General features: G+C 33.8%; 1 long non-coding RNA gene across 1 annotated transcript; it reads left to right on the top strand.

The window, feature by feature from the left end:
• Positions 1 to 1,434: 1,434 nt before the first annotated feature.
• Positions 1,435 to 3,251, top strand: LOC112272848 (uncharacterized). The gene is made up of 3 exons (XR_016498608.1): positions 1,435 to 1,713; positions 1,946 to 2,550; positions 2,696 to 3,251. It is a non-coding gene; the product is annotated as an uncharacterized LOC112272848 (long non-coding RNA).
• Positions 3,252 to 12,161: the final 8,910 nt, after the last annotated feature.

Below are 12,161 nucleotides of genomic sequence, written 5' to 3' on the forward strand. Positions count from 1 at the left end.
ATTGCCAAAGAAGATATAGAAAAGATGACATTTTGTACACGCTATGGACATTTTGAATGGCTTATATTAACTTTCAGCCCCACCAATACTCCAACTTCTTTATGAATTGTATGAACAGATTATTTTGGGACCTTTTAGATAAGTATGTAATTGTTTTCATTAATTATATCTTGATCTATAGTAAAATTCTTCAAGAGTATGAGCAACATCTACGAAAAGTGTTGCATCGACTATATGACAATTGCTTCTATTGCAAGCAATCAAAGTATGAATTTTGGAAGTTGCACATCACCTTTTCGAAGCATATAGTGTCCTCTAAAGGCATGCACATGGAACAAGACAAGGTGAAATCAATGGAGGATTGGTCAAATTTCAAAGATGTTTATAAAGTTCGTTCATGTTAGATATTATTGTCATTTTGTTTGGTGATTTGTATACAATTTTACCTCACTAATAAGGTTAATGGAGAAGGATACCTCATTTGAATGGAAACTAGAACAAAAAAATGCCTTCAAGGACTTGAAAGAGGTACTACTTACTACTCCAATATTGCAATCATATAATTCCAACATTATTACTTTCATCTTTGACCAGATTAAATTCATTATAATTACTTTCAACTTGTATTTATCAACTTGCACAAAGATGAAAGTAATTATAATGATTTTAGATATATTTGATGTAAGTAATTTTTTTTAGTGTTATAAGTTGTTATCTCCAGAATGCAAAAGTATTTTTGCGTGGGCTTTGACATCTTTCAGACTTCAAGCATGTTGTTTTAAATTAGATGTATTGGCTGCAACCTCAAAGCCATTAACTACTATCCATAATTCTACTCCACTTAAGAGAGCATCCAAATTAATACTCCAAGTGCAATAATTAATTCCATAAAATGAGGGAATTAATAGAGTGCAAGAAGAATTATGAAAAGCGATAGTGGATGGAGTTTTGTACTTACACTAAAAGAAATGAAGGATTATTAGTGCTTTGATACTATGTAAGAGAAAGAACACTAACAATGATAAAATAAAACATAAAATGTATTAATACAATAACTTGATTACATCATATTCATAAGACCCTTTTATATTGTCTTATGGAGTGAAGTAGTAACTTTCGTAGTAGTAGTAATAATAATAATAATAATAATAGCACTTGCAAGTATATTCTTTCTTTTCTTTCTTTCTAGGTATTTCACGATTCTCACTTGTTATGTATTTAATTAATAATAGAGAATAAATAAACAAAAGGTAGGGAAGAAAAGAAGAAGTGGCCGGATGATGGGAATGGAATGAGAATCTGATTAACATTATCTCTGCTTGCTCTGCCAATTGGGTGTTTCGTTTGCTTCGGTTCTCATTCGTTCTGATCCTTGCAATCATTGCACATGGCACCAACATTGAAAGGTTCGGACTAAGGATCCTAGGTTTCTTCCGGGTTTTTGTTTTCTGCAACACCGTTCCTGGCTGTTCTACCTTTTTTGTTGTCTGTGGCGATCCTGCTTCGGAGTGTGCTGCGATCAAGGCTGGTGGCTGCGGAAGCTCCTGTTGTCAACGTGATCTGGTTTCCGTACTTCTTCCGTTGGTCTATGGTTAGAGGGCGAGTGATACGGGTGTTCATGCTAAGGTGGTAGTTTTCGACGGCGCCTTGTTGCTCTATTGTTGTTATTGCGCCGCCGCCTACCACTGGAGTGTCGACGGGTTCCCTTTTGGGGTATGTTTTTTTTTCTCCCTTTTTCCAGCTTCTGCTTCGAATCGTGTTGCTGTTTGATGTAGTCGTGCATCGAGCTGGTGCTCGGCCTATGTTCTTCTTCATAGTGTGTGAAGGGGCGTTGGATGGTGCTGGTTGCACTGTGGTGGAAGCATCAAGTGTTTGACTGTGTCTCATGATTCTGTTCCGTTTGGTGCTCTCTGGTGGCGCTTCTTTTTTCGGGTTGGTGGTCCAGTGGCATTGAGGATTGTCGACGCTTTCTTGTTGCTCGCCTCGTCGTTTTCGCCTGGTGATTCTTCGGTTCTGTTCTTCACCATCTTGTTGTAGGCCAAGGCCGTTTGATGCCACTGTTGCGGTTGTGGCTGCAAATTCGACTGCTTCACCGACTGTACTCCTTGAAGTCATGGCTGCTGCTGCAAGTTCTTGAAGAGAGTAGTGGACGTTTAGGTCGTGGTTGGTAGCTGTCGGGGAAATTGCGGAATTTGTTATCCGCCGACCCGCGTTTTTGTCGCCGTGGATGCTGGAGGATTAAGTCATGCGGTGCAGAGCCGTCAATTTTGGCTGGTGGTCGACTTAATCCGGCTCTTGTTGCTGTGCTCGTTCGTCTCCGACTGTTTTTGGGCTCCGGTGTTGTTCGACTCTCGCTGAGTTTCCAATCATCGTCGTCGCCTATAGTCGGCACTCTCGGTGGACTGGCGGGGTTGGCAGGTATTGTTGAATGGGAGAAATGATGTTCTGCAACTAGTAGGCGGACGCGAGTTCGCTGGTGATGTGGGTCTTAATAGCAGATATCGATGCTTAAATTTGGAGATGTGACTGTGTCAGCGAAAAGTTGAGCAAGTAAGGTTCCCTACCGACAATTGCAGAGAGGCAACGTTGTTCAGAATTCAGTGTTGCAAGGGTGTTCGAAATGTAGTACCGATTTGTTAGTGCTGATGAGGTAAGGTGGTTGTTCATTAAAACACAAAATTGTGGTGTATGGAAGGTCCTCGTGAGGCAGGCATTGAAGTTGACAGCGTAGTGAAAAATTTATGTAAGCAGCTTGGTTGTCGATAGAACCGTCGGCTTCGCAGAAGAATTTCATGTGAGCAGGTAGCATCTGGAGTTCGGATGGCTTCCTGTGATACTCATGGTTTCGTAACAAATATGATACTATTATCATCCAGCAGCCCTCTTTTCCATATCCCGAGTTTCTGTTGCAAGTCATCTTCGCCTACCCAGTTTCATTTCTGTGAAGGGTTGTAAAGATTGGTGGCAGCTTTGCCAACCCACTTTCATTCCTGTGAAGGGTTCTGAAGATCGAAGGACTTTGAGCCGCCAGTGGGTCGGCGAGCAATTCCATTTCTTCCTGCACAACTGCTATCGCTGCTACTCCAGGCTCGTTTTCGACATCTTCCACATTGCGGTGAGACTTCCAGATTGGATGAATTGTTGGATTGGATGACTAATTGAGTTGGATATAGTTAGGTTAGGAATTTGATCAACCCATGTGGATGAACAACTTGAATGAATACTCAGGTGTGGGTGAATTCTTATTGTTAGATGACATCTCATTTATGGATGAAGTTTTGTATAAAGATGAATGCTTGTCAATGGATGAGAATATCTAAATTGAGTGATGATGGAGGTACGATTTTTTATTTTGGTTGCTTGTGTTAGGTTGGGCTAAATTGAGGGAGTAAAAAAGTTAGGCAATAATTGCAATTCATTAGATATTAAAATTTGGTGAATTATTGCATGGTTGAAAAAGCAACCATTAGTGTGGTAATATTTATTTTGTAAGAATCTAATCTAGTTTTTCATAAGTCAAATACTAATATTTGATGTGTGCATTTTTCCATAAGTCAAATACTAACATTTGATACGTGCATCTTCAATAGGGAACAAGACTATTTCTTAGTAATAAATTTGAGCATCCTAAAGTATTACTTACCAATTCTTCTTTGAATTATGGCTAGATTGGATCCTACAATTCATACTTCAAAATCAATGTTGCCAAATGTTAGTGGTGTGGGTAATGTTCTTTCCACTACAAAATCAATGTCTTGAGTTCAAAATGGTTTGAATACCTTGGTTGCATTATTGTGCTTTTTATAATACAGGTAGTGTATTTTTCTACACGCATGTTTTTGGTTTTTTCTAGTTATAAGTAATGTTGTGCTAGTCTTTACAATGTCTTTTTGATTGTATTGACCACCATATGATTTAATATTGGTCCATGGTTATGGAATACGTGTAGATCATACTCTTGGTAGAGTTGTATCAAGTAAATATTCAGAGTTGCAGTTGTACTTAAAAATTGCAATGAAATCCGTGGAAAAAGTCCAAGAGTTAACTTCTCAAAGAGAGGCAACAAATTTGCCAAAATTCAACAAAGAGAAATGTGAATATTTAGCTTGTATACTCAAGCTTGCCATTAAGAGTGCTAGTTCATTCTTTTACGCCATATGCCATCGAAAAAACATTCCTAAGGAAGCTTTGGCAAGTTGTGTGGGTAATTTCAAGCTATTTGCTACAAAGGCAAAAGAAATTGAAAGTTTTATCCAAGATTGATGCAAAAATGCATGGGTTGAGGTTGCCATCATATTGACAAAAGTAAAAGAGCATGTTTCATCAATATGCTTTAATTTGGAATTATGTAGACTTACATTTTTTGACCATGAGTTTAGAGCACCACTAAGCAAAACCTGGACAGAACTTGTTGACAAAATTGAAGAGATCAATTGCATTGAAGCCAAGATTGTGCAAGAAAAAGCATTTCAAGATGAAGAGGCATTCTAAAAAAAGTCGATTTGGAATTGAAATCATTGAATGGTAAGGAGAAAGAGTTAGCTTACATTTTGCTTGAAAGACTTAAAAGCACATCGATTGCATCTTCTCGAAACCCATTGAAGGGAGAATTGAACAAAGTGAAGCAACACAACCAAATAGGAAAAGGTGCATCTGCAACTGGGTACTCGAGCTTGATAACATTGCCAAATGAATTGGGCAACCTCACATCTTTGACTTCCTTAAATTTAAGTGGGTGCTTGAGCTTGATAACATTGCCAAATGAATTAGGCAATTTCACATCTTTGACTTCCTTAAATTTAAGTGGGTGTTGGAAGTTGATATCATTGCCAAATGAATTGGGCAATCTCACATCTTTGAGTTCCTTAAATTTAGTTGAGTGTTGGAAGTTGACATCATTGCCAAATGAATTGGGCAACCTCACATCTTTGACTTCCTTAAATTTAAGTGGGTGTTGGAAGTTGACATCATTGCCAAATAAATTAGACAACATCACATCTTTGACTTCCTTAAGTTTAAGTGGGTGCTCAAACTTAACATCATTGTCAAATGAATTGAGTAACCTCACATCTTTGACTTCTTTAAATTTAAATGAGGTTTAGAAGTTGACATCATTGCCAAATGAATTGGGCAATCTCACATCTTTGACTTCCTTAAATTTAAATGGATGCTCGAACTTTACATCAGTGCCAAATAAATTGGGCAACCTCACATCTTTGACTTTCTTAAGTTTAAGTAAGTGCTCAAACTTGACATTATTACCAAATGAATTGGGCACCCTTATATCTTTGACTTCCTTAAGTTTAAGTGGATTCTTGAACTTGACATCATTGCCAAATGAATTAGGCAACCTCACATCTTTGACTTCCTTAAGTATAAGTGAGTATTGGGAGTTGACATCATTGCCAAATGAATTCGGCAACCTTACATCTTTGACTTCTTTAAATTTAAGTTGGTGCTCAAGGTTGACATCATTGTCAAATAACTTGGGCAACCTCACATCTTTGGCTTCTTTAAGTTTAAGTAGGTGCTCGAACTTGACATCATTGCCAAATGAATTGGGCAACCTCACATCTTTGACTTCCTTAAATTTAAGTGGGTGCTTGAGCTTGATAACATTGCCAAATGAATTGGGTAATTTCACATCTTTGACTTCCTTAAATTTAAGTGGGTGTTGGAAGTTGATATCATTGCCAAATGAATTGGGCAACCTCACATCTTTGACTTCTTTAAATTTAAGTGGGTGCTTGAGCTTGACATCATTGCCAAATGAATTGGGCAACCTCACATCTTTGACTTCCTTAAATTTAAGTGGGTGCTTGAGCTTGATAACATTGCCAAATGAATTGGGCAATTTTACATCTTTGACTTCCTTAAATTTAAGTGGGTGTTGGAAGTTGATATCATTGCCAAATGAATTGGACAACCTCACATCTTTGAGTTCTTTAAATTTAGTTGAGTGTTGGAAGTTGACATCATTGCCAAATGAATTGGGCAACCTCACATCTTTGACTTCCTTAAATTTAAGTGGGTGTTGGAAGTTGACATCATTGCCAAATGAATTGGACAACCTCACATCTTTTACTTCCTTAAATTTAAGTGGGTGTTGAAAGTTGACATCATTGCTAAATAAATTGGACAACCTCACATCTTTGACTTCTTTAAGTTTAAGTAAGTGCTCAAACTTGACATCATTGCCAAATGAATTGGGCAACCTCACATCTTTGACTTCCTCAAGTATAAGTGAGTGTTGACAGTTGACATCATTGCCAAATGAATTGGGCAACCTCACATCTTTGACTTCCTTAAGTATAAGTGAGTGTTGGGAGTTGACATCATTGCCAAATGAATTCGGCAACCTTACATCTTTGACTTCCTTAAATTTAAGTTGGTGCTCAAGGTTGACATCATTGTCAAATAAATTGGGCAACTTCATATCTTTGGCTTCTTTAAGTTTAAGTGGGTGCTCGAACTTGACATCATTGCCAAATGAATTGGACAACCTCACATCTTTGACTTCCTTAAATTTAAGTGGGTGTTAGAAGTTGACATCATTGCCAAATGAATTGGGCAACCTCACATCTTTGACTTCCTTAAATTTAAGTGGGTGTTAGAAGTTGACATCATTACCAAATGAATTGCACAACCTCACATCTTTGACTTCCTTAAATTTAAGTGGGTGTTGAAAGTTGATATCATTGCCAAATAAATTGGACAACCTCACATCTTTGACTTCCTTAAGTTTAAGTGGGTGTTCAAACTTAACATCATTGCCAAATGAAAAGGATCAACCTTTCATCTTTGACTTTCTTAAATTTGAGTGATTGCCCAAGGTTGACATCATTTCCAAATGAATTGGGCAATCTCACATCTTTGACTTCCATAAGTATAAGTGAGTATTGGAAATTGACATCATTGCCAAATGAATTGGATAACCTCACATCTTTTACTTCCGTAAATTTAAGTGGGTGCTCAAACTTGACATCATTGCCAAATGAATTGGGCAACCTCACATCTTTGACTTCCTTAAGTTTAAGTGGGTGCTCAAACTTCACATCATTGCCAAATGAATTGGGCAACCTTACATCTTTGACTTCCTTAAGTTTAAGTGGGTGCTCAAACTTGACATCATTGCCAAATGAATTGGACAACCTCACATCTTTGACTTCTTAAAATTTAAGTAGGTGATGCAAGTTGACATCATTGCCAAATGAATTGGGCAACCTCACATCTTTGACTTCCTTAAGTTTAAGTGGGTGCTCGAACTTGACATCATTACCAAATGAATTGGACAACTTCACATCTTTGACTTCCTTAAGTTTAAGTTGGTGCTTGATCTTGACATCATTGCCAAATGAATTGCGCAAAAGAAAATTCTACTACCTATGGCATGTTGGAAGGATGAACCTTTGTTGATACGGTAGTTGATGAGGTTACGCAGCATGGTGTTTGCTGCATCTGGACCCAGCTTACTTGCCAACCATGCAAGGACCATGTTTTTACAATCAACTACTACATGTTGTTTACTTGACGTTTACATAATTTCAAGAGGATTCAATAGGAGTACACTAATTCAACGATAATATCATTGTAAAATACTTGAAAAGACAAAAGGTGGTATGTATGCAAATATTGAGGAGTTCAATTCACGAGATTTTAAGGGTTGATACAAATACGTGGACAATACAAAAAAAAAAAAAAAAAAAAAAAAAAAAAATGCATGAATGTAGCTTTATATTATATGTTGATCCTCAAAAACCTTCATTATGGATATATAACTTGAGAACCACTTAGATTTTAAGCAAAACACGTTCTTAGTGTAATTGGTTGGAGGAAGAAGGAAATTATGACTGAGGTAGTTTAAGGACTCAAAACTAAAGAAACTCTAGATGAAGCTACCATGAATCCAACCCACATACGTTCAATTTCAACAATAGGTCTTTCAAAATTAACATTTAAACTTGTAAAAATGTAATGCAGGTGTTGACATGCTGGAATAAGGAACAATCGCACAAGGAAGCAGAGGTCAGAACCTCGTGGTACAGCACTGCCATTCAATTGATCTGTATCATCCATAAGTTGCCCAGCCATTTGAATGGCTATGTCCATGACCCGTGATTGAAAAATAGGTTCTTCAGTGCACTCCTTTAAAGGGTCCACCGAATGGCATGCATCCAATAACTTAGTAGTATTTATCATCTCTTCCAGTTGGCTAACTTTGGTAATTGGACATAAACCACTGGTAAGATTGGTAGATTGAGTAGTACAAAGATTTCCCAAAGATGTGTTGGCTCCCAAACTAGCCATAAGATTTTGGGTGTGTGAAAAGTAATATTCAGCTTCTGTAACATTGAGCCCAAGATTGCCCGAGTTTAGGCTGTATTGACCCAGAGAGACTTGAAAAAGGCTCTCAAGTTGTGGGCAACAGATGACACTTCCAACATAGAGCACTAGTGGAGTTGAACAATTTCTAGCAGTTCAAATAAGAGTCCCTTCTAATGTTGAAAAATTAAAAGGACAAAAATCTATGGAATAAATCCAAAAAATACTCGGATTGAGATTCTAATGTTCAACACATTTTGGGCAAGAACTATTCGATTCCAACAGTGAGCATCACTTGTGTTCATGACCCAAGGTAACAGCTAAAGTAGTTGATAATCTAGATAATTATTTGATTTGATAGTTCAAGCGTAGATGGATTGATTATGATTGGAATCTCTCGTGGAGAGAGAGCCATGAATGGAAAATTTCCTAATAGAGCTTCTACAAGCTCCGAAGCTAGAGGTGACGAAGTTGGAAAAGGTGTTAGAGTGTTCAAGTTTTAGGGTCTAGGTTTTAGGATTTTGTTTTTGTAATCTAAATCATTTTAAATTTAGAATAAATAATATTAACAAGGACACAAGTAAAATTAAAGAAGCATAATTTGTAACTTTCCTACCAAATAAAAAATTCTTCAAAGGATTATAGTCCATCATTTTTTTTAAATTAATTTTTAAAATTATAAATCTTAATTTTAATGGTGGATAGTTTTCTTTATTTAAAGTACTAAAAATATTTCTTTAAATTATCTTTTTACTTCTTAATCTTGCCTTCATTTATACTAGCTACAATAAATATTTTGTATAAGCTTTTTAAAGACCACAAGGCTTATAGTTCAAGCATCAAGTTGAAGATTATTTCTAAGTCAACTTTCTAAAATTCAAAAACTCAATAGAGAAGTTTCAATAGCTACATGGCATAACTATAGGAATCTAAATTTCAAATCTCTATCCAAAAATATTCTTTAAAGTTTCTCAAAGAAGATATTATCTATTCCACATATTTTACCTACTTCTGCCAACTTCTATTTACTTAAGTAATATAGGTAGCCATTTTAATCTCTAACTTAAGAATACTCAATAAGACTTGATAATTAATACAACAGTACTTTGATATTAACTGTTAAAATATTAAGATAAGAGCAAATAAATTTTTTTTTAAATACATTTATAATCTCTAAAGATTTTTAGTTAATAATATTTTTTATTTAGTATTTATAAAAATAATTATGAAATAAATATTATAGAATTTATTATATGTAGTATTTTATTCATAAGATTTTGGTACTATTGATTCTAAAATATAATAAATATAATTTCATTAATCTTTACATAAATTATTATAAGTTATGTAAAAATCTATGTATTTTATAACTCCAATATAGTATATTTGATTATAAACTCTAATCAAAGATATGTATCAAGCTAAGAGCTAATGAAATATATATATATATATATATATATATATATAGCATGGCAGCCATTCAACATTTTCACTACCATGGAAATCAAAACATTATGTTTAGATATGTTACAATTGTTTTAGTTTATTTTAAACAAATATTTTATATGTAGAGCATCAAGATCATGAAGTTGAAGTTGTGATTCAAGAATTCTTGAGGATCCATTGTTGAAAAGGGTTGCCATACTCAGAAGATGTTTTCTATGGCCTCTACAAAGTAGATTTTATTTTGTGAAAACAATTGTCATGTTGTGAGTACATTGCAACCAACTACGCAAGAAAAAAAAGTATTTCATATTTCCTTCTTTTTGTGTTATCATGCAACAAGATTACTTAATAGTAGTTTTCTCTTAGTTCTTTAATTTACTAGCTATGCTTTAAGAATGCCATGTTTTTAAAGAAACTTGGCTTCATATAATAGGAGCTGCAACATCTCTATTGTAAAACATCAACAACATGAGCATCAACTGATGCAAATTACTTCAGTAACTACAATCGAGCGAGGCATGAATAGCCTTTGGGGTGGACATCATTGACTCATGGCTTTGAGTGCATCTATGATTCCAAAAAATCTAAGAATACATCTCATGCTGTACAATGGCAGTGTATATTAAGTATTCCTACAAGCTGAGCAGCATATCCGTAATTTTCTCCTAATCTTGAATAATTTCAAATTTAGGCTAATAGAAAGACACTCATTGCACATGCCACCAATAATTTCAGAATTGAAAGGTCCATACAAAGGAAACAATTGACCATGGTACCAATTCCATGATATAACACTAAGTCCATCTCTATTTTGTACTTGTAGATCCAAATTCAGAGCTAGTTTGGAAGCCAATTATTTGTATATTGAAGTTTATACCTAGCTTGAATCCTAACCAAGTATAATCAACAAAAAAATAAAAGATAAACACCTAAGGGGGATCCAAAAGATGGTGTCAATAAAAGCTTACTAAGTTCTTATGAAAAAGAACCTAGCTTGAAATTGAGTACTTGGTCTAAAAAGGCTAAAGAAATTGATGTCGCTTTGTAATGAATTTAGGAACTATTTTTCTAAGTCATTGTGTCAAGGTTAGCTTTCATCATCTTTTTTAATGCTTCATCATGCATATATTCATAGATTATATGTTGCAAAAGACTGAAAACATAAATATCATGTAAAGATGGACAATGTGGACGAATTTAATCCTACATGCTTAGAAACAAAACAAATCTTCACTAACCTTTAAAATCCAATTTTTGAGATTCTGATTTACTTAAATCTTAATTAATTTTTTTTTAGTATATTTTTTAATTGAATTCAAATTTACAATACACATTTAGCACATATATCTTCACAAACCTACAAAAAATTACTTATAGATTTGTTACAAAACTTACACAATTCACCAAAATAATAATCTCTTTTTTATTCAATATATAATAAATTTAGTTAAAATAATCTAAACTTTCTAAATTTGTTACAAAGTCAATATGAACTTAATTTCTCAAAACTAATGTTTAAAGTTTTTTAAAGTTTTTTAAAGTTTTTTTTTTAAAGTTTTGTCTTAAATATTGTTTTTTAATCAACAAACAAATCCCACACTTGTTGTAGGTGTGTGGTGTTGTACCATAAGGACTAACTTTGACCATATTTCAACATCAACCTTCTCTAAATATCAATCTAGGACTTTGATGGAAATTTTTTTTCAAAACTTCTCTTTATTTTTACCTAAAGATGCTTATTTGACTTATTTTTTATCCTATAATATAAATAGAAGCCATTTTTATCAAAAAGAAGAATTAATTCTAAAATATTTTAGAATCTTATTAATTTTTATTTATATATCTAAAATATATTTTTATTATAAGATCTTATATAATAAAATCCTTCCATTTATCTTTCATCTTAAAGTCTATATTACAATATAAAATTATTTCTTTATTTGTAATAAGTTTTGTATAAAGAAAAAATTATATAATTTTATTTACATAATTGACTATTATAAAGTAAGATGTAAGAATTTGATAATTGAAATTTGTAGAAAAAAGACCATTAAAAAAAATCATTGAAGGTTTTTAGAAATACATAGAGGTTGCAAAGTCTATAGAAATGATAATGTAGAGTCTTTATTCAAAAATAAGTATTACAATATTGAAAAAATTTATTTATCTTTTTTATATTTGATGCCTCCAAGCATCTCTATAAATAATCTCTAAAGTTAAATTGTATTTAAAATATTATGGTTCTAAAAAGTCATGTTATACTTGCAATGCACATAATAGTACTTAATCCTTTAGGTTATAAAAACTTCTTTCAAAATAAATAATTATCTTTAAAATCATATTTTCTAGAATCATTATAATTCTAATTTTTTAACACCAAGAATAAAAGAAAT

This window comes from Physcomitrium patens, chromosome 19 (genome assembly GCF_059467195.1).
Source record: "Physcomitrium patens ecotype Gransden chromosome 19, ASM5946719v1, whole genome shotgun sequence".
In the NCBI taxonomy this organism is placed as follows: Eukaryota; Viridiplantae; Streptophyta; class Bryopsida; order Funariales; family Funariaceae; genus Physcomitrium; species Physcomitrium patens.